General features: G+C 43.5%; 1 non-coding gene across 1 annotated transcript; it reads left to right on the plus strand.

Annotated features, from left to right (window-relative positions):
• Positions 1-487: 487 nt before the first annotated feature.
• Positions 488-571, plus strand: trnal-uaa (transfer RNA leucine (anticodon UAA)). Its single transcript has one exon. It is a non-coding gene; the product is annotated as a tRNA-Leu (tRNA).
• Positions 572-20,853: the final 20,282 nt, after the last annotated feature.

Below are 20,853 nucleotides of genomic sequence, written 5' to 3' on the forward strand. Positions count from 1 at the left end.
TCCCTCCCTGTCATGTGCGAGGTCGGGCTTCAATTCCCCGACGAGGATGGAGCTTTTTCAAAATGTTGAATATTACTTCGATATGTCCTGGAACGTTGTAAAAAGACTTGGGGAAAGTAATACGGATGTGAGCTTTGGTATCGGCTTTGGTTCAGTGGCAGCATTCTCGATTGAATCAGGAGGTTGTGTGTGTAAGTCCCACTCCTGAGACTTGAGCAGAGAATCTTGGCTGACACTCAAATGCAGTACTTGGGAAATTTTGCATTGTTGAAGCTGTTGACTTTCGGATGAAATGTTAAATTGAAGCTCCGTCTGCACCCTCGGGTGGGTGTGAAAGTTTCCAGAGCATTACTCGAAAAAGAATAGGAGAGTTTCACCTGTGTCAATATTACTAAAAATATTTGAAAATGCTCATTGAAAACCTGTGTCTGTGAGAGTGGAGCTGCAGCCCAGATTCTCACAGAGACAAAAGCCGAATACTGACAAAACCAGGATGGCCGAGTGGTTTAGGCGTTGGACGTAAAATCCAATGGGTGTATAGCTGCGTGGGTTCGTAACCCCACTCCTGGTAAATCTTCAAATTCAAACCGATTTCCTCCCATCCTGTTCAGTTATACCTCAATATATTCTGTTGAATCTGCACATGTCGATAACTTTATAACGTTCTCAACTGACAAAGAAATGGGTTTATGCAATGTTTCTGTGCCTCTCACTCTCTGTCTTAAGAGTGCTCTTTATGTGTTTGTGTTTGAGTCTGACTCACTCTGTCTGAGGAGTTACAAGCTGAATTTAGGGAGCTGGGAGGTAAATTAACAAATTGGATCACAAAGGTAGCAATTTCAGGATAGCTACCACTACCACCTGCTAGTCAGAGTAGGAATCGCAGGGTAGCTCAGATGAATGTGTGGTGCAGAAGGGAGGGATTAAATTTCCTGGGGGAGCTGTGACCAGTGCAAACCGGACGCTTTGCACCTGGGCAGAACCAATGTCCACAGGGGAGAGTTTTCTCGTGTTGTTGGGGAGGGGTTAAACTAATATGGCAGTGGGATGGGAAACTTTGCAGGGAGACAGAGGGAAGTAAAATGGGGGCTGAAAAGTAAAGGTGGAGGGCAGAGAAACCCAAGGCAAAAAACAAAAAGGACCACATTGCAGCCAAATTCTAAAGGGACAAGGTGTGTTAAGATAACAAGCCTGAAGGCACTGTGCCTCAATGCGAGGAGTATTCGTAATAAGGTGGACAAATTAACTGCACAGGCATCAATTAATGAATATGATGTAATTGACATCACGGAGAAATGGCTCCTGCATGAGGAAGGCTAGGAACGCAACATCCACGGAGATTCACCATTCAGGAAGGATAGACAGAAAGGAAAAGGAGGTGGGGTGGCATTGCTGATTGAAGAGGAAATTAACGCAATAGTAAGGAAGGACATTTGCGTGGATTCTGTGTGGGTGGAGCTGCGGAATATCAAAGGGAAGAAAACGCTAGTGGGAGTTGTGTATCACCAAACAATCGTAGTGAGTTTGGGAACAGCATCAAACAAGAAAGTAGGGATGTGTGCAACATAGGTACAGAAGTTATCATGGGAGACTTTAATCGACATATAGATTGGGCTAACCAAACTGGTCGCAATACGGGGGACGAGGATTTGCTGGAGTGTATTCGGGATGGTTTACACGACCAATATGTCGAGGAGCCATCTAGAAGGCTGGCCATCCTAGACTGGTTGATGTGCAATGAGAAAAGACTAATTAGCAATCTTGTTGTGCGAGGCCCCTTGGGGAAGAGTAACCACAATAAGATAGAATTCTTTATTAAGGTGGAGAGTGAAACAATTAATTCTGAGACTGGGGTCCTGAACTTAAGGAAAGGTAACTTCGATGGTATGAGACATGAATTGGCTAGAATAGACTGGGAAATGATACTTAAATGGTTGACGGCAGATAGGCAATGGAAAACATTTAAAATCACATGGATGAACTTCAACAATTGGACATCCCTGTCTGGAGTAAAAATAAAACGGGAAAGGTGGCTCAACCGTGAGTAACAATAGAAATTAAGAATAGCGTTAAATCCAAGGAAGAGGCATATAAATTGGTCAGAAAAAGTATCAACCCGAGGACGAGGAGAAATTTAGAATTCAGCAGAGGAGGATAAAGGGATTAATTCGGAGGGGGAAAATAGAGTATGAGAGGAAGCTTGCTGGGCACATAAAAGCTTCTATAGATATGTGAAGAGAAAAAGATTAGTGAAGGCAAACGTAGGTCCCTTGCAGTCAGATTCAGGTGAATTTATAATGGGGAACAAAGAAATGGTAGACCAGTTGAACAAATACTTTGGCTCTGCATTCACGAAGGGAGACACGCATAACCTTCTGGAAATAGTATGTGACCGAGGGGCTAGTGAGAAGGAGGAACTGAAGGAAATCCTTATTTGTGGGAAATTATGTTCGGAAAATTGATGGGACTAAAGGCCGATAAATCCCCGGGGCCTGATGGTCTGCATCCCAGAGTACTTAAGGAAGTGGCCCTAGAAATAGTGGATGCATTGGTTATCATTTTCTAACAGTCCATCGACTCTAGATCAGTTCGTATGGACTGGAGGGTAGCGAATGTAACACCACATTTTGAAAAATGAGGGAGAGAGAAAACAGGTAATACAGACCAGTTAGCCTGACATCAGTGGTGGGGAAAATGTTGGAATGAATTATTAAAGATGACATAGCAGCACATTTGGAAAGCACAAACAGGATCGGTCCAAATCAGCATGGATTTATGAAAGGGAAATCATGCTTGACAAATCTTTGAGAATTTTGTGAGGATGTAACTAGTAGAGCGGACAAGGGAGAAGCAATGGATGTGGTGTAGTGTGACTTTAAAAAGACTTTTGACAAGGTCCCACACAAGAGGTTGGTGTGCAAAATTAAAGCACATGGCATTGGAGGTAATGTATTGATGTGGATAGAGAACTGGTTGACAGAGTCGGGATAAACGGATCCTTTTCACAATGGCAGGCAGTGACGAGTTGGGTGCCGCAGGGCTCAGTGCTGGGACCCCAGCAATTTACAATATACATCAATGACTTAGATGAAGGAATTGTGTATAATATCTCAAATTTTGAAGATGCTAATATGCTGGATGGCGGTGTGACGTGTGAGGAGGATGCTAAGAGGCTGCAGGGTGACTTAGACAGGTCAGGTGAGTGGACAATTGCGTGGCAGATGTCGTGTAATAACGATAAATGTGAGGTTATGCACTTTGGTGGCAAAACCACGAAGGCAGAATATTATCTGAATCGCGGCAGATTAGGCAAAGGGGAAGTGCATCGAGATCTGGGTGTCATGCTACATCAGTCATTGAAGGTTGGCATGCAGGTGCAGCACACAGAAAGGAGGCAAATAGCATGTTGGTCCCATATCTTGGGGATTTGAATATAGCAGCAGGGAGGTCTTGCTGCAGCTTTACAGGGCCTTGGTGAGGCCTCACCTGCAATACTGTGTTCAGTTTTGTTCTAATCTGAGGAAGGACGTTCTTGCTATTGAGTGACTGCAGCGAAGGTTCACCAGACTGATTTCCGGGATGGCAGGACTGACATATGAGTATGATATGATCGACTGGGCCTGTATTCACTGGAGTTAAGAAGAATGAGAGGGAACCTCAGAAACACTCTGACGGGACTGGGAAAGTTAGATGAAGGTAGAATGTTCCCGATATTGGGGAAGTCCAGAACCAGTGGTCACAGGACAAGGACAAGGAATAAGCCATTTAGGACCGAGATGAGAAGAAACTTCTTCACTCAGAGAGTTGTTAAACTGTGGAATTCTCTTCCGCAGAACGTTGTTGATGCCAGTTCATCAGATATATTCAAGAGGGAGTTGGATATGGCCCTTAAGGTAAAGGGATGAAAGGGTATGGAGCGAAAGCAGGAAAGGGGTACTGAGGTGAATGATCAGCCATGATCTTATTGAATGTTGGTGCAGGCTTGAAGGGGCGAATGGCCTATTCCTGCAACCTTTTTCTATGTTTCTATGTTTCAGGGTGAATGCATCTAATGGCCCAGTGTGCTGTGCCATTTCTTTCAATTGGGTACTATTTATTGAACCTGTAACTCGCCCGGTTTGTATCTGATCCATATTGTGACTCACCTGACCAATCATCCATCTCCTATAGGCGTGACATGTATCTATTTTCCTGTCATCGGCATCGTCCTCTCAATTCCTGCTTATTTTGCTCGTTAATTGTTCGTGCATGGCCTTCCAATACGGATACACCCTGTAGCATTTTTTGGATGTTTTAGATCCTAACTCTGAAGAGTCTATCCCAATCCTGGCCTGTTTCCTGATTAGTACCTCCGTTGTTCCCCTCAATCTATCTACACGTGCCTGGATCGCCTGCATATCTGGTGCATCTACTAGAGATGCCCCTGTAAAATTAACACGTCATTCGCTGTAAATCTCCTCTGTCTTCCTTCTTTGTGTCTCAGCTTCTTGTGTTATTCCCTTGCTCCTGATGTGTCACTAGCTATTCTCAGGATTGTGTCTAGCAATCGTATTTACAACGCTTTAGTCTTGTGGCTAATTTTTTCTGGCAGGTATAGGGCTGATTAATTTATGCTCACAGGTAACATTTCATGCTGCACATTGTCAAATAACAACATTACTTCTGTTCCAGGTTTAACTACCACGCAATTTCCCAAGGTTAATTCCCCTGGTTTACAATATTCAGGTAACATTTTTTACACACTTATCTTATGGCTTCAAGACAAACGCTCCTGACACTTAGATGCCGCCCTCTAGAGGCTGCTTTACGTAGTTGTTGTACCCTCCGCTGTGGTTAAATGCTTCTGGGCCCCCTAGGGGCGGCCTTGTAGCTTGTCCTTGTAGAATCGGAAGGACGGTGATGATCACGTTTACATTCTGTTGATAAAACACATCCTGGATATTCCAGGTTTTAATTAGAGTCCTACCATTTCCATTTCAACCGGATTTTCCTTTCACTAGCCACTGTATTGGTTCTGCAATTGCTGTGGTTAGGCACAAAATTCCTACAATAGCTAACGAACCCCAGTACCTTACAAACCCCTCAGACTGGTTTTGGTCGGGGCATAATCCTAATGTCCTCCTTCCTGTCATTGGACATGGTCCGAGTTCCTTGGGATATTTCGTGTCCCAGGTACTGTACCACAGCTTGTCCGATTTGTGCCTTTTTGGGATTTACTTTAAATCCTGCTTTCCGTTATCTCAAATGTATTTTTCATAACTAGAACAGAGTCTAGCACGGAGGCTTTGATAGCTGCTTTCCGTTATCTCAAATGTTCCAGTTCCAAAGCCTTTACGTCTCAGTTTCTATGGTTCTTCAACCACTGTATCTTAAGTCACAAGTTCAACTTATATTTTCCTTTGTTCTAAACTGTTAAGCCTGCCGTTTTAACATTTAATTTTTTTCAAAATTCATTTTACACTTTCGCAGATAGCTCCCCACTTGCCCAGGAGTTTGACCTGATCCCTGAAGGTATTTCTACATTGTTTCCAAACATGATAGTTTTACTTATTTTTTTTAAGTGATCAGATTTAACTTTTTATTTTAAATGTATCTCATTTTGTTGTGTATTTTCTTAAACAGTGGTACTTGAAATCTTCACAACAAAATTAACTCTTCACTGCTCCCATCCTAATTTCTGCTCCCCTTTTGTAGTATTTGTATTTATTGTTGGATTATGAAATGTCAAATATGGTAATACTGTTTTTTAATCAGACTTATCATTTATGCTTATAGTGATTCACAGATCACAGAATGCAAAGTACTTGTTTTATAATTATGTGCCTAACTTCTGTTTTAGAAGCTGAACATCAAAAGCTCTAATCTTTTGTGCTGTAACTTCAATTTTGTGATACAGTATCTCATAAATTTAAACTTTTTCAGCTTCAGCTTCTGACGCAGTATGTTTACTTTTATTAAAAGTCTTTCAAACCCAAGATTTTCCAATACAACCAAAATGTTTATCAAGGAGAATCACCAGAAATATCTCAAAGTCCCAATTCAAATATGCCAATCTTTTATTTAAAAATCGTTTTACTGAGCTCGAAGCTTTTGCATCAAGATTTTACACAAATAAATATTTCCCAAGCCCGCAGCCTTGAGACACCCACGCAGGATTCTTTTTTTAAGGCATTACAATTTCCCTTCTCCGTTCTTTATCTCATTCCTAGACTAAATGTATTGTCTTTCAAACAAATGTAATCAATGATTACATGTTTTCTTTGACAAGTGAGCATGTCAAAAATTTTTTTTTAAAACCATCGGGACCACACATTTTTTATCTTTTGCTCAACAAACCTATCATTTGTGCATTTTCAAGCTCCATAACATATCATCTGAATAAATCCACATCTGGGTTTCTAAATTACAATGTAATTCAATTCTAGGTTCAATCTTAATTAAAACTGGACAACACTGCAAAGGGTTAAAAAAAATTCACTCTGACTGAAAAAGTGGGTGGGGCCATAACAACAGACAGCTCTACCACTTTCTGAAGCAGGCTTTCAGACACCTGAAACATTCATTAATTTCCACATCAAATATTCCGCAGTCAAAAATCACACAAGCACTTTCATTCAAAGACAGACATTCACAAAAATCTCTTTTCATTCAACAAAGCTTATTGTTTGGCCGGCTCTATTTTTGTATCCATACTTCACTTCAGATAGTCACTAACAGTTTTTGTTATGGACTTCCGAAAAATATCTACTAAGCGAGCCTTCTGGCCCCCAATCAATAATTTATTTTCCTCAGGTCCTAATCATAACCCTGTTAGTGGGGGATACAAATTTGGGCCAAATTCATCTGTCCATTCTCTTCTGTCATCTATATCTATTTTTATATTTACATCCTGTTGTGTTTTGTCACTTTCTCTGTCCATCTCACCTTCGGGTATCTTTCTATTCATCTTTCCGGCTGTTAAAATGATCTTTTTCCCTTCATCATATCCTGCCTTAACCATCTTCATGATCTTTTCAGATTTATCTTTCAGAAACTCTTCTGGTAGTTTATACATCAGCCCTCCAAGGGCCTTGGCAGATTCCTTTGCCATTTCATACATTGGGGCTTTTTCCCCAGTTCCCGTTTTACCATCTTTACTTAAGCAGAACTTTTTAAACCAAGGCTTTTTACCTAGTGTTGTGTTTCCGCCTTTACTTATGTGGAACTATTTACACTGAGGCTTTTTCCCCGATATCCCGTATACGTACTTATTGTCCCGACACTTACAGTATTTATTTACAGTGTCCTGACGCACCCTTCAACTGGATTTACTGGCTGCATGGACTCTACCTCAGATTCGTTGGATCTCTGGTTACTTTGCGAGGGGAATTTCTCAAGGTAATTCTCTACTCACTCGTTATTGAGTTGGTTTGGCTTTTTGAGTATAATCTGCCCGTCCAGTTGATCCTGCTGACTGCACCACGTTGTTAGAGTTAACTTCAAACCACCATTCAGAGTCCGTTAGCCTTAAAGTAAATGCAGTTTTATTAATAAAAGATACAAGGTGGCAGGTGAGCTATCCTTGACTGAATGCTCTGAGAAACTGCCAGAGACATCTTATTTTATACAGTTTCAGATTATAGCATTACGTAATTACGCAAGTTACAATTAATATGTGCTGATTAATTAATACATGATTATCTGGTAGTTTGCTTCCTCCAATCTGGCCTCTATATACTTTAATTGGTAATTCAGGATACATGTTGTTATGATTCTTTTTTATTTAACTTGTATCTTATAATAGAATTCAAATTCTATGTTATCTGTGTCTGTTCCCAGCTCGCAAGGCCTTTGGTCTATGCATTGGAACATCTGACCCTCTGCGGAAGACATCCCACACATGCTTCCCACAGACTGAAAAACAGGCTGTGGGATCTATTTTAAAAATCTGCTAACTCCATTTTAAAACATCCCAATTATTATTATTAATTGTAATTACAATTTGTGATCTGCACTTTCAGTCTATTATGGGGTATCTTATCGAAGGCCTTTGGAAATCTAGATAAATTACATCTACTACATTACGTTAGTTTACGCTATCTGTTACTTCTTCGAAAAATTCAAAGAATTTGGTCAATTCAAGACTTTCCCTTTTCTTATCCATGCTGACTATTCATTTTTGCATTCTAGTTGTTCTTCCACTTTCTCCTTTGGTAGGGAATCCATTATTTTTCCTCCCAACGACTTTAAGTTGACTGGACTATAGTTCCTCAGAAACGTTTTACCTCACTTCTTATAAATAGGTATTATATTAGGTATCTGCCAATCCTCCGGCACTGCACTTTATTCTAACGAAATATTAAATATGTTTATTAATGTCTCTGCTATCTCTTCCCTCGATGTAATTTGTCCGAAGCCGGCATTTTATCCATTTTCGGTTTGATTCGTTTTCTAATATTTTCTCTTGTTATTTTAAATGCAGTTATTTCATTTCTAATATCAACCAATGTCATGTCCACCTGTGTTGACTCCCTGATAAATACTGATGCAAAGTAATTGTTTAATATTTCTTCCTATCTCTACCTGTGGACAACCTTCTGAGCCACGTACCTTGGTATGTATTGTGGATGTCCTCCACGCAATCTTTATCCTTATCGTTGGGCAGGAGCAGTATTTCATTCTCAGCTCTCCTCTGATCTCGCTACACGGCACCCAATCAGCCACGGACTTTACTGAACCTGCGCTTTTCTGTGGGATGTGACTGTTTTCTGGATTAAATCACTTATCCTGTGTGCTTCAGAGTGTGTCGAACTCTCACTCCAGCCAAATTACCCTGAGCCAGAGCGAATAAAGCAGAGTCATTTCCTGCAGATGTGGGAATGTGGGACAGATTTGGTGTCCACAAACTTACACACATTACAGTCTCGACTCATTGCCTAACCTGCCATCTTTAGTTATTTTTTATAAATGTATTTGCTTATTTACGCACTGAATTAATTTAATTACTTAGTTTTTATTCAATGGCTATTTATAATTATATTAATTAATTAGTAATTATAGTTAAATTATTAATTTAATAAAGTATTGTTATTGTTCCCAGGTCTTAGTGTGGACCAAGCTTCGAGAAAAAAGGTAATACTCACCAAACTTCATCTACTTGCTGTATTTTGGAGGCCAAAGCAGCACCTCCTTCAACCACTGTTCCCATTCAAACTCTCACCAAATTCCGTTTAATATCACTGTGCAGAACACACTGTGAATCAGCAGTTAGTGTTTAGTTTTATACCTTTGGAGCCACACACAAGTTACAAGTGCTGTCTCAGCTCCATGACCATTGCTCGCAGTAATTAGCACATATTTAAGACTAACACTTACAGCTGACTGATAGTTAACTACCACTAACAGGCAGTTTCTGCAAACTTCTGTTTTTAAAGTTCTAAGTTCAATTCAAAACGTTAATCTAAATTTCCCTTCTTAGAGCTAATACTCAGCCAGACTCACCCCGGACTTACCACTGAATCTCACCTTTCTCTACGTTCCCAAGTTTACCACTCTCTTTGTGCACTCCGTTTAAGGTCAGGATGTGGTGATCGAGTAAGCTCTGACATGCTCTGCTGGGCCGAAAGAGTCGGGGTGGGGAATGTCGCTCTGAAAATTTGCAGTCCACAGGCAGACGGGCTGCTAACTCCCAGCACCCCCAGGGAAACCTCAGGGGAACCGCCTCAGACCAGTTTGCAGCCGCGAGCACGGAATGGCCTATTTCTTTGCTGCAGACATTAAGTAACTCTTTGTAAAGTGATGGGTGAAGGAGATGGGATGTCTGAAATGCGATTATGAGTCAGCCACAGGCCAGGGCGTGGTCAAAAGTGCAGGTCTGTGATGTCACAATGCTCAGGCACAGTGTCATGCGAGTTTCCCCGCTTTATTACATCACACATACTGCAATACCTATTAACAAAGCTCGTTACCACCCTCCCTGAATTCTGCATATTATGGGCTATGTTTAGCACGGAGATTATTGAGAGAGTGAGGATGATCTGAGTTTAATGTGTGTCGAGTGTGTGCGGGGAACACTTCATCCTGCAGATCACCGCATTGTTCAGGCAAACTTACAAAGGAACGTTATAGTGGTGAATGTCACTGGGATATACTCCGTCTGTAGGAGACCCTTTAATCCCAAAGGTAGATTATCTGAAACAAGGATACGTCGCTATCACCAGGCGCTGGGGCTGCTCAGGTTAAACCCCACTGGGAGAATAACACATGGAGCCTGCAAAGGGATGAAAGCACTGACCTTTGAGCCTTTGAAACCTTCCCTCTCTGGCTGTCGTTTGGTCCCAGGCCATTTCCCCCCAGCTTTCCCTGGGAGTGCTGGCGACTGAGAGGCCCTTCCGCCCGTGGACTGAAAAGTAACAGAGCCACCTTCCCCGTGCCGCTCCCTTTGGGTAAACACATCCGACACGAGCCTGGCGGACGGGAGCTTTATAAACCCGTCCCAGGCCGCAGCAGACGTCTTAGCGGGGATACAACCTGCAGGAGTCCAGCGGGACTGATCTCCGTGGACTTCCCCACCTCTATCATTTTTGTTAGTCGCGAAATCCGGGCGGTGAAAGATGAAAACAGGCCTCACTGTGTGTGTATCACAGAGATGAGCGGATTGGGCAGAATACACGCCCAAAACATTGTGTGATTCTTATTATTTAATACATTTAACAATTACAGTAAAGGGATATTTCACCACATTCTTCAACTCCTCTCTGAATTTCGTCTGGGTCACGGCATAAATACATGTGTTGGTGCAGCAACTCAGGAGCTGAAGCATACATCCCATTTCCAGTACATATTCAGGTAGAGATACACGAATAACGTTTAACGAAAACAATCGTTCAACCACAGAATATAACATAAAAACTGCCCATAAGAGGATAAAATTTCCGGATATAACAAACAATAAAATGATGGATTTCCTTCGCTTCTCCATCTCTGGGTCACTGGGACTCTCCCCACTGCTGTGGGTCCTGAGTCTCCTGCGGGCTCTGCTCGACACTAAAACGTGTCTGACAGTTAAAGTATTGAGCAGAAGGATCAGAACAAATGGAATAAACGGTGTTATAATATAATGAAGGAATACAATTACTGCCCATGATACTGACTCATAGACTTCCCATCGAACATAACAAAACCAGGGACTATTGGAAATCTGATACTTACCTCCATACATAAAGTACCAGAAAGTGTTCTTTACACAGAACAACGCACTCACTGTTCCCACAACCACAGTCGCCGTTTTCTCGGTGCAATATTTGGTTTTGATCTTCTGACAACAAATGGCTATACATCGATCAAAGGTAAAAGCAACTGTGAACCAGATGGAACAGTCTGTGACTGCGTAAAGCAGGATGGCATGGATATTACAAGCATTAATCTTCCACATGAACTCAAACGCGGTTGAGTAATGAATAGGAATCTGCCTGGATATCAGGTCGAGGATAACGACCAGTAGATCCGGCGCTGCCATTGCCACCAGGTAACGGCTGACACACTTGGAGAGACCGCACCTTCCTCGAGACAGGATCATTATTGTCACTAAGTTCACTGCAAGAAAGAGAAAAACAGGGAATTTATATTTCAGATTAAGAGCATTAACAGCTGTCTCAAAGAATTATGTGTGAAATGAGTCAGGATTAAGTGAACCAACCAATGGGACTTGTGGTGTTTGGGTCAGGACTGATGAAATCATCGGATGGGACGTGTGCTGTTTGGGTCAGGACTGATTACACCAGCGGATGGGTCGTGTGATGTTTGGCACAGGTATTGAAATAACCAATATATGGGACGTGTGGGTGTCGGGACAAGAACTGAATGTACCAATGGATGGGACGTGTGGGTGTTGGATCTGGACTGAATGTACCAGTGGATGTGGTGTTTGGGTGTTGTGACAGGGAGTGAGTGATGCGGTGGATGTGATGTGTGGTTGCTGGGTCATGACTGAAAGAATTAATGTGTTGGACTTTTTCCAGGTGTGTAAAGCTCCGAATGAGACTCTGATGGAACGCCATATCCAAGTCAGAGGAAGCAATAATTCAGCACAAGAAGCCGCGAGTTTGTGAATAACCTGTGTTCATTGAGGAGAATAAAGTCATTGTCCAGAGATGGGAATGTAGTATGGGGACAGCGAGGGGGATAAATCTGTGTCCAGGGAGGAGAATGGAATTGGGGGCCAAGGGACGGAATGGAGTCTGTGGCCAAGGAAGGAATGGAGTCTGTTACAGGGAGGGGAATGGAGTATGTGGCCCATGAGAGGAATCGATTCTTTTTCCAGGAAGGGGAATCGAATCTGTGTACAGGGAGGGGAATGGAGTCTGTGGCCAAGGTGGGGAATGAAATCTGTGGCCAGAGAGGGGAATGGAGTCTTTGGCGAGATTACTGCGGTTGTGTCGTAGGCTGAAGAAGATGAATTGAATTGTATTGTGTGTCGAAATCAGAACCTTTCCAACCATTGTTTTGAAAGTACACTTTGTAACTGGCTTAAGCTGACTTTCCATGAATATTGCAAATAATCTTTAAAGAAGGGACTGTCGCTTTACAATAGACTAATGATAACCCATGTTTTAAGATGTCACAGAAGATTTTCGAACGTGTCTGTTTACAGCTGGAACTGTGTCAACCAACTTCCTTTCACCTGGTGTGAGAAAGTTACAGACTTCCAGTTGACAGAGAGAGTTTGAGACTGGAAATATCAAAATATTTCACAATATAGTGCTCCATTTTGAATAGTTGCTACCGTGCGGCCCACACCGAGCTCTCCTGAACTGTGGCTGAACAAGGGAAATAAATCAATTCAAACACAACTGAATAAACATTTTACTGGAAGACGTATTGCAGTTTTAACCCTGTCCTGACCATCTGGAATTAGTGACTGTGAGGCAGAGCGGGAGGCAGTGGAAATTACGACAACTGTCTAAAGCTGAATCATTAGTGAATAATGTCTCATATCTCAGTGTATTTGTGAAGGATCTCTCAACGCTGATTTCCATAGGTCAGTGTCATTTACAATAACCAGAGGTCCTTAAAACACTTGTTACCGCTGAACACATATTTATTATCCAACACTGGGCATCAGTGCAGAAAGCTGACTGCAAGCTGTTCAATAATATAATCGTTCACTAACATATCTGTGTCAATAAAGTCACATTTCTGTCAAATCCTGTGAACCACTATCACTGGAAGCAAGTTGTGGAAACAACATACTTTTCATTGAACTGGGAGCAGCTAATTAACAAATGATCACACATTACATGACAGAAACTTATTTGCACTGCCAGACACAGAACAAGAGGTTTAATTGAATACAATTAATAACTAGAACTAAAGGACAAGGACAGCAAATACAGAGAAACATGGGTTACATAATTAATTGCAGATGAAGGACTCACCAGGAACACCAACAGCAGCGAGGAGCGGGTAATAAATACGTTCCACATTGAAAAGTGCCCACAGGATCCAAAGCTGAGTTGGAATCTCCCAGAACATGACTTGACTTTCTGTGAGCTCCAATGAGCGCTGTTCGTTTTAGACAACAACTTCCGTCAAACATTGCTGTACAGACTGAAATAAAATCCCTATTTATAGCCTGAGGGAACTCTCCAGTGAGACAATTAAACTGCACACTGAAGTATATTAATCACAGTCACTGAATAAACAAGTTGTCCAAACCTGTTCTTTGCATCACTTTCAATTGCAAAATATTTTAAAAGCAACGTGGCTTTCAGATCAAATAACTTTATCCAAAACCAAGCACTATTGGTAAAAGCAGAAATAGTTAATTCCACAGAATCACAGCATACATGTGCAGGGAGCAACTTTCATTTCGGCAGTTTCTGTTATTACTGAAATGTAAAATAATTCTGTAATTTCAGATTTTCAATCACTTCTCGGGGTAACACAAGTGAAATAAAACAAATGGAAGGATAGAGGCAGAAACATAGAAACATAGAAAATAGGTGCAGGAGCAGGCCATTCAGCCCTTCTAGCCTGCACCGCCATTCAATGAGTTCATGGCTAAGTAAATGTCAGTAACATACACGGGGACTGACAGTACAGTGCAAATTAAGGATACATGGGCACTGATAATACAGTGGTTAGTAAGGGTACATGGGGCAGATAATATATTGGTCAGTAAGGGTACATGAGGACTGATAATACAATTGTCAGTAAGGGTACATGGGGACTGATAATACAGTGGTCAGTAAGGCTGCATAAGAACTGATAATACAATCGTCAGTAAGGGTACATGGTGACTGTTAATATAATTGTGAGTAAGGATACATGGGTACAGATAATACAGAGGTCAGCAAGGATACATGGGGACAGATAATACAGTGGTCAGTAAGGGGACATGGGGCAGATAATATATCGGTCAGTAACGGTTCATGGGGACAGATAATAGAGTGGTCAGTCAGGGCACATGGGGACAGATAACATATTGGTCAGTAAGGATACGTGTGTGCTATTATTACAATGGTCAGTCCGGATTCATGGCAACCGATGCCATACTGACAGTCACACGCCATCAAATCGTTTATTCTCCTCAGAGCAGGGAATGTAGAGACTGGAGGTGAGGAATGGAGATGAAAGGAGCAGAGAGGTGAGGAGGGGAGAAGAGAGAGGACAGGAGGTGGGAGGGGAGTAGACGAGAGGAGATGAGTGTGGAGGAGAGGAGAGGAGGGGAATAGGAGAGCAGAGGTGAGGAGAGGAGATGCGTTGAGTGGAGAAGACAGCAGAACAGTGTAGAGGATAGGAGGTGAGAGGAGAGGGTGGGAGAAGGAAAGAGTGAAGATGAGCAGGATGGGGAGGAGAGGTTAGTGGAGGATAGGATAGATGAGAGGGGAAGTAGAGAGGAGAGCAGAGGAGAGCAGAGCAGAGATGAGTAGAGGAAAGCAGAGGAGAGTTGATAAGATGAAAGGAGAGGAGAAGAGAGGAGAAAAGAGGGGAGAAGAGAAGATAGGAGAGGGGAAGAGAGGAGAGGAGGGGAAAGGAGATGATAGTGTAGGGGAGATGGAAGGAGAGGAGAGTGGAATAGAGGTGAGGAAAAGGTAGGGGAGAGGAGTGGGATGAGAGGAGTGGAGAGGCGAGGGGAGTGGAGATGAGAGTGTAGGGGAGAGGGGTGGAGAGGAGAGTGGAGTAGAGATGGGGAGAAGGTAGGGGACAGAAGAGAGATGAGAGGAGCGGGGAGAGGAGGAGAGGAGCGTAGCAGAGAAGGGAGGAATGGAGAGAAGTGGAGAGGTGAGAGGATGAGAGAGAAGGAGAGTAGAGCAGAGGAGAGGGGAAGGGCAGTGGGAGAGCAGAGGAAAGACCATCAGAGGAGAGGAGAGGAAGAGAGCGGGGAGAGCAGGGGCGAGAAGAGATGAGAAGGGAGGGGAGGAGAGGGGAGAAGAGAGGGGAAGTGGAGAGGAGAGTGGAGAAGAGAAGAGCTATGGAGTTTCGAGCAATGGAGAGGAGAATAGAAGAGATGAGAGGATAGCAGAGAAAAGATGAAAGCAGAGTAGAGAGAGGAGGTAGTACATTAGAGGAGAGGAGAGGACAAGAGAGGGGACAAGGGAGGAGATTAGAAGAGAGTGCAGGAGAGGATAGAAGAGTGGGTAACGGAGAGAGGAGTAGAGGTGAGTGGAGAAGAGGGGGGGAAGTTAGGGGAGAGAAGAGGAGAGAGAAGACAGTGCATGAGAGGAGGAGGTGAAAAGAGGGTAGAGGAAAGGAGAGCAGAGGGGAGGAGAGGGTAGGATGGGGAGGAGAGGAGTGGAGAAAAGAGGACTGGAGAGGGTACAGGAGAGCAGAGGGAAGGAGAGGAGCGGGGAGGAGAGGAGAGGGGAGAACATCAGACGACACAAGTGAGGAGAGGAGTTAAAATTAAAAGGGAGAAGAGGTGAGGTGGAGAGGAGAGGGGTGAGGAGAGGAGGGGAGAATTTATGGGAGAGGAGTCGAGATGATTGGAGTGGAGACGAGTGGAGAGGAGAGAGGAGAGTGGAGTGAGAAGCGACCTGAAAACAGGAGAGAGGAGAGGATAGGGTGGATCGGGGAAGACGGGAGATGAGTGGAGATGAGACAGCAGAGGAGATGAGAGGAGAATGGAGGAGAGGGAAAGGGAGGAGAATAGTGTAGGGGAGAGGGGAGAATAGAGTAGAGGCGTAGAAAAGGTAGGCAAGACGGGAGAAAATGAGGCGCAACAGAGTTGAGGAGAACAGCTGAAAGGGGAGGAGAGTTGAGGAGAGGGGAGAGGAGAGAGGAGAGGAGACAGGAGAGAACGGGAAGACAGGTGAGAAGAGAAGTGGAGAGGAGAGAGGACGAGATGGGAGAAGGGATGAGCCGAGTGGAGAGGATGGGGGAGGAGAGGGGAGAGGAGAGATGATGAAAGGATAAGGAGGTGAGCAGAGGGGAGAGGAGAGGAGTGTGAAGGAGAGGAGAGGTGATTGGAGGAGAGTAGTGGAGAGGCGAGGAAAAGAGAGACGAGGGGAGAGAGGAGAGTAGAGATGAGCAGGGAGGGGACGAGTGTGTAGGGGAGGAGAGGGGAGAAGAAAGCAGAGCAGGGGAGAGTAGTGGAACGGAGAGTGGATGTGTTGAGAGGAGAGGAGAGGAAAGCGGAGTGAAGAGGGGAGGGGATTAGAGGAGAGGACTGGGGAGAGGAGAGGGTAGAGGCGAGGGTGGGAGAGGAGAATAGAGTAGAGGAGGGTAGAAGGTAGGGGAGAGGAGAGGAGATGAGCATTGGAGAGAGGTGAGGAGAGGAGGGGTGAGGAGGGAAGGTGTTGTGGTAAAAAGGAGGCTTCTCTCCTTCAAGGTGGACTAACTGATGTAGTTAATCGACACCTGCCCTTCCGTTGGGATAAAACTAGGCTTCTCTCCCTCGGGGTGTACTAACTGATATAGTTAATCGGCACCTCGTCCAGCTTCCCACTGTATGAGGAACACGGAAGTAAACAAACGAAACCTCAGGTTTATCGGTTTTTTTACGAGCAATGCACGGGAAGGTTCAGTATTGGAACCTCCGAAATAGAAGAGTTTTGAAGCATAATTTATACAGGTGTTGGAGAGGAGCTATCCTCCTACAAAATCATCGATAGGTCTATTGCTATCACCGAAGTTACAGTGATTTGTCGACTCTTATCAGACGGGCTCCGAGTGGTACATGAAACTGCCCATCTCTCATCATTGTTTTATTCCATTTTGCCCTCTACCCCAGTCTATCCGACGCCTGGTGTGGTTGTCCTGGTTTCTTTATCTCTTGATCAGCGACTTTTAAACAAAGCTGCTGACTTTGGCTGTTTAAGTGTTACTCAGGTTAAGCTATGATATAATGCGTATAAGTGTGTCATACCTATATAAGCAAGTGTTACATACATCGACAATTGATAAGTTCACTACCTTCGGCATAATTCTGACCCCCTATCTAGAACCTTACTATTTATCCCTTACAATTACCCACTAATGGCCCTTGACTATATGCCCAAGATAGGCCATTTCACAATTAATTCCACATGGGTGAGATTCCAGGATTGTCCTTTCACTTGGGTAGTGCTACTTCCCGAGCTCCTGGAGCTATCTGTTGGCTTTCCCATCAAGGTTATACTATGTATGTCCTTTCTGCCGGACTGTCTGATTTCCCTTTCTTCAATGTTTTAACTATAGTACGGGCTAGGGCTTGCCTCTTACGTCGGTTACAGCTTTCTAAAGGATAATACTAGCAAGGTGAGCACCCTTGCACTACAACCAGTACATTGAGTCTAGCTTAGTTCATGTATAAGTCCTTTGTAGCCAACATTTTCTCGGTGTTTGAATTATGCCGCGCCTGGAGTATCTGCTGTTTCATCTATCTTCCCTCCACTTGGGGTCTTCACTGTTCTGCCGAATTTCTGCCCCGCCTGGAGTATCCTATATGTTGTCGAATGGTGTCCAATTCAGTCGAGTTTGTTTCTCTTTCAATTCGAGTATCAGTTTTCATTTTGGCCCGCTGGTCTTCGCATAACCTCCTCAGGCAATGTCCATCATTGTCCCATCGATCATTCCTCCTTTAGCTCAGGAGTTATAATAAACCCATTTATATCTGTCTCATCAAGTGGAGTAAAGCAGAAGTCAATATCCATAATGGTGCATGAGGTGTTGCTTTCTTCATTTCAGTTGCCATGGTGGTCACACATCAATCTCCATATCCTCGTGAAACAGCGATAATTTTGTAGTCCTGTGTTAGTGGAGGTGATGCTCAAGGTGCACCCGTCCACTTGGTTATATCCACAGTCATCTTTGATCATTCGTAGTGGATCTCGACATAAAGCAACTTGGTTATTTTTATAACAATCTACATATGCTGAGATTCTTAGTACTGTTGTTCTCCTCAGTTACATTTCTGCTTTGTCATCATACCACACGCGAGTTTGATTCCTTATTTCTCCTGCATTGTTTGGTATAGAGGATCTCCTGTTGTCACATCATACTGTGGTAGAGATAATAAAAAATCTATTTAAATGTCCGGTAACACAGCTGGCCTTTGAAACCCAAGCATGACTGTTTCTCTGCACCTCGCAGGCATGAGTCATGTTTTTGTCTAAGGTCCAGTTGGTAAATATATCGAGTGTTATCCAATCCGGCACCTTTCTATTCTGAAGCTACTCTATGTTATGTTGTATTCCATTGAGCAACCATGCTCCATATCCTGCACGTACTAGTTCTGTCTGTATGGTTTTACTTAAGTTGCGTTATGCTCTATTCATTTATAGTTCTGGTGTGGTCTCGCAATGTGTGGGCCACTGTAATAATTCGCTTTCTGCGCCATTACCCAGCTGTGCCTGTACCTTTTCATTATCCTTATCTCTTTACAGCAATCCCTGTCAGGTTCATGCGAAGGCGTTAACTCAATCATCTATCGTGTGCAGGTCTATAGTTTCGCAACTCCCGCCACATACACGTATCCCGCCGTGTATTCTGCAGTGTATCCTGCCACGTATCCTGCCGTGTATCCTGCCTCGTACCATTTCTAGTATCCCTCTTTTTCCCCTGACCCGTTTTTTTTTTACCTGACCCTCTTTCCACATTAAACTTCATGGTTTTGGATTCAGCGCCTTTAAGTGCTCGAAGGATCATGTTTCTATACAGGCTTATACTTTTTAACCCGCAGATGTTGGGGTAGCTTTATTTTTTAAATTTAGGAATACAGTAATTATTCGCTGACGTACCCTGAAGTGGATCTTATCCTTGGTCTGCCTTATCAATTTCTCTTTTGCCCCAGTGTTCACAGTTGGACAGGTTTGTGGCGCTGGGGGTGTGATGGTCGAGGCCCTGGTCATGCTCACTGTTGCTAAACGAGTGGATGGGGCCGTGTTGGTGGGTCTATCTCTGGAGATATCCCTCCACCACCATTCATAGATGTTAGTGAAATCTGCACCCCCTTCCCCGGGTGCAGTATGTTTGTCCCTCCTGATTAAAAACACACCGCGGTCTTATTCCCACTAATTATGGTTCTATATTATTGGCTCATCCCCAATGTTGTTTTGTTTCCTTGTAACGTTGTTTTATGCCCGTTATTTAACTCGACTATTGTTCCGTCCGTCACCATCAGTGTTTTTGATGTTTTATTAAACTAATGTCGCCCAAGTCCCTGTAATACTGGCCTTGCCATCCCTCAGTCTGTTGTCCCTGATATGAGGCTGCCTTACTCCACGTTATTTCCACGAGCTCTCGAGTCCTGCAAAAAGCAATATTTTCCGGTCGTCACTGGTTAGTGAGTGACCATGCTTTTTTAACTGGATCCAGTGTTTCCACTTGCCGATACTCCTTATAAGTACCATAACTTACCATGATTACCTGATAGAGACCGATCCATTTGGATGCGATCCCGAACCTCTCTGGGGTAATCTCTTGACTGCCTATTTGGGGTGTTTGGAACTTCTGTTTCTTAGTGTCGTTCTCTAAATCCTTGATTTGCTGATCTCGAACCTTTGACTCTAAATCATGTAACTGCTTACAGAGTTCCATTACAGATTTCCATATTTTTTTAGTTCAAAGGTATCATTCCTGTCGTTCGACTAGGGGTTGCCTTGAGCTTTATTTATACTCGGGGTATCCTGTCTACCCATAACTTTCCAGTCTCGTTGATGTGGGATAGTTTTTGCCTAATCCCTAAGCGCACGCCTGTTTCATTATCTTCCCTGTGAAGTGTGTACCTTGATCTGAGTTCAGCTGCAGTGCCATTATTTTGTTTGCTAGGATCCTGGCCATGGTTTCTACTGAACAATTCCTAGTGGCGAAAGCTTCTACCCACTTCATAAACGTGTCTATTATAACTAAGCAGTATGTTTTCCCCTTGTTGCTGGATAATGGTCCAATAAAATCTAACTGCAAATTTTCCCAGAGTCCCTTCGGTCGGGGCTGATGTCCCATTCTGGCCTTTACTTTCCCCCCTGGGTTGTATTTTGCGCATATCACGCACCTTCTGCAGAGGTCCTCTATATCTCTAGATATTCCCTTCCACCACCAGCATCTGGACATCAAGCTTATCATGTTGGTTCTACCTGTATGCACATACCCGTCGTATAAATTTAATAGGCTCCCCTGGATGCATTCCGGGGCCACAACATTCGCATCTTTTCTCCATATCCCGTTGGTCCCTTGTTTGGCCCATCTCTGCTTCCACTCCTCCTGTTCCTGCGGAGTGGCCTCTCCCTGTACCTCAAGCATATTTACTTCCTCAGGCCCAATTGTACATGCTCTGCCTTGGGCTTCCCCGGTCAGTGTACCTGCCACTCGCTTGGCTGCTTCATCTGTCCATGCATTCCCCTGTTCATACTGATCATTATTTTTTACGTGTGCTTTGATCTTTATTATCGCACA

Source organism: Pristiophorus japonicus, chromosome 23, assembly GCF_044704955.1.
Source record: "Pristiophorus japonicus isolate sPriJap1 chromosome 23, sPriJap1.hap1, whole genome shotgun sequence".
In the NCBI taxonomy this organism is placed as follows: domain Eukaryota; kingdom Metazoa; phylum Chordata; class Chondrichthyes; family Pristiophoridae; genus Pristiophorus; species Pristiophorus japonicus.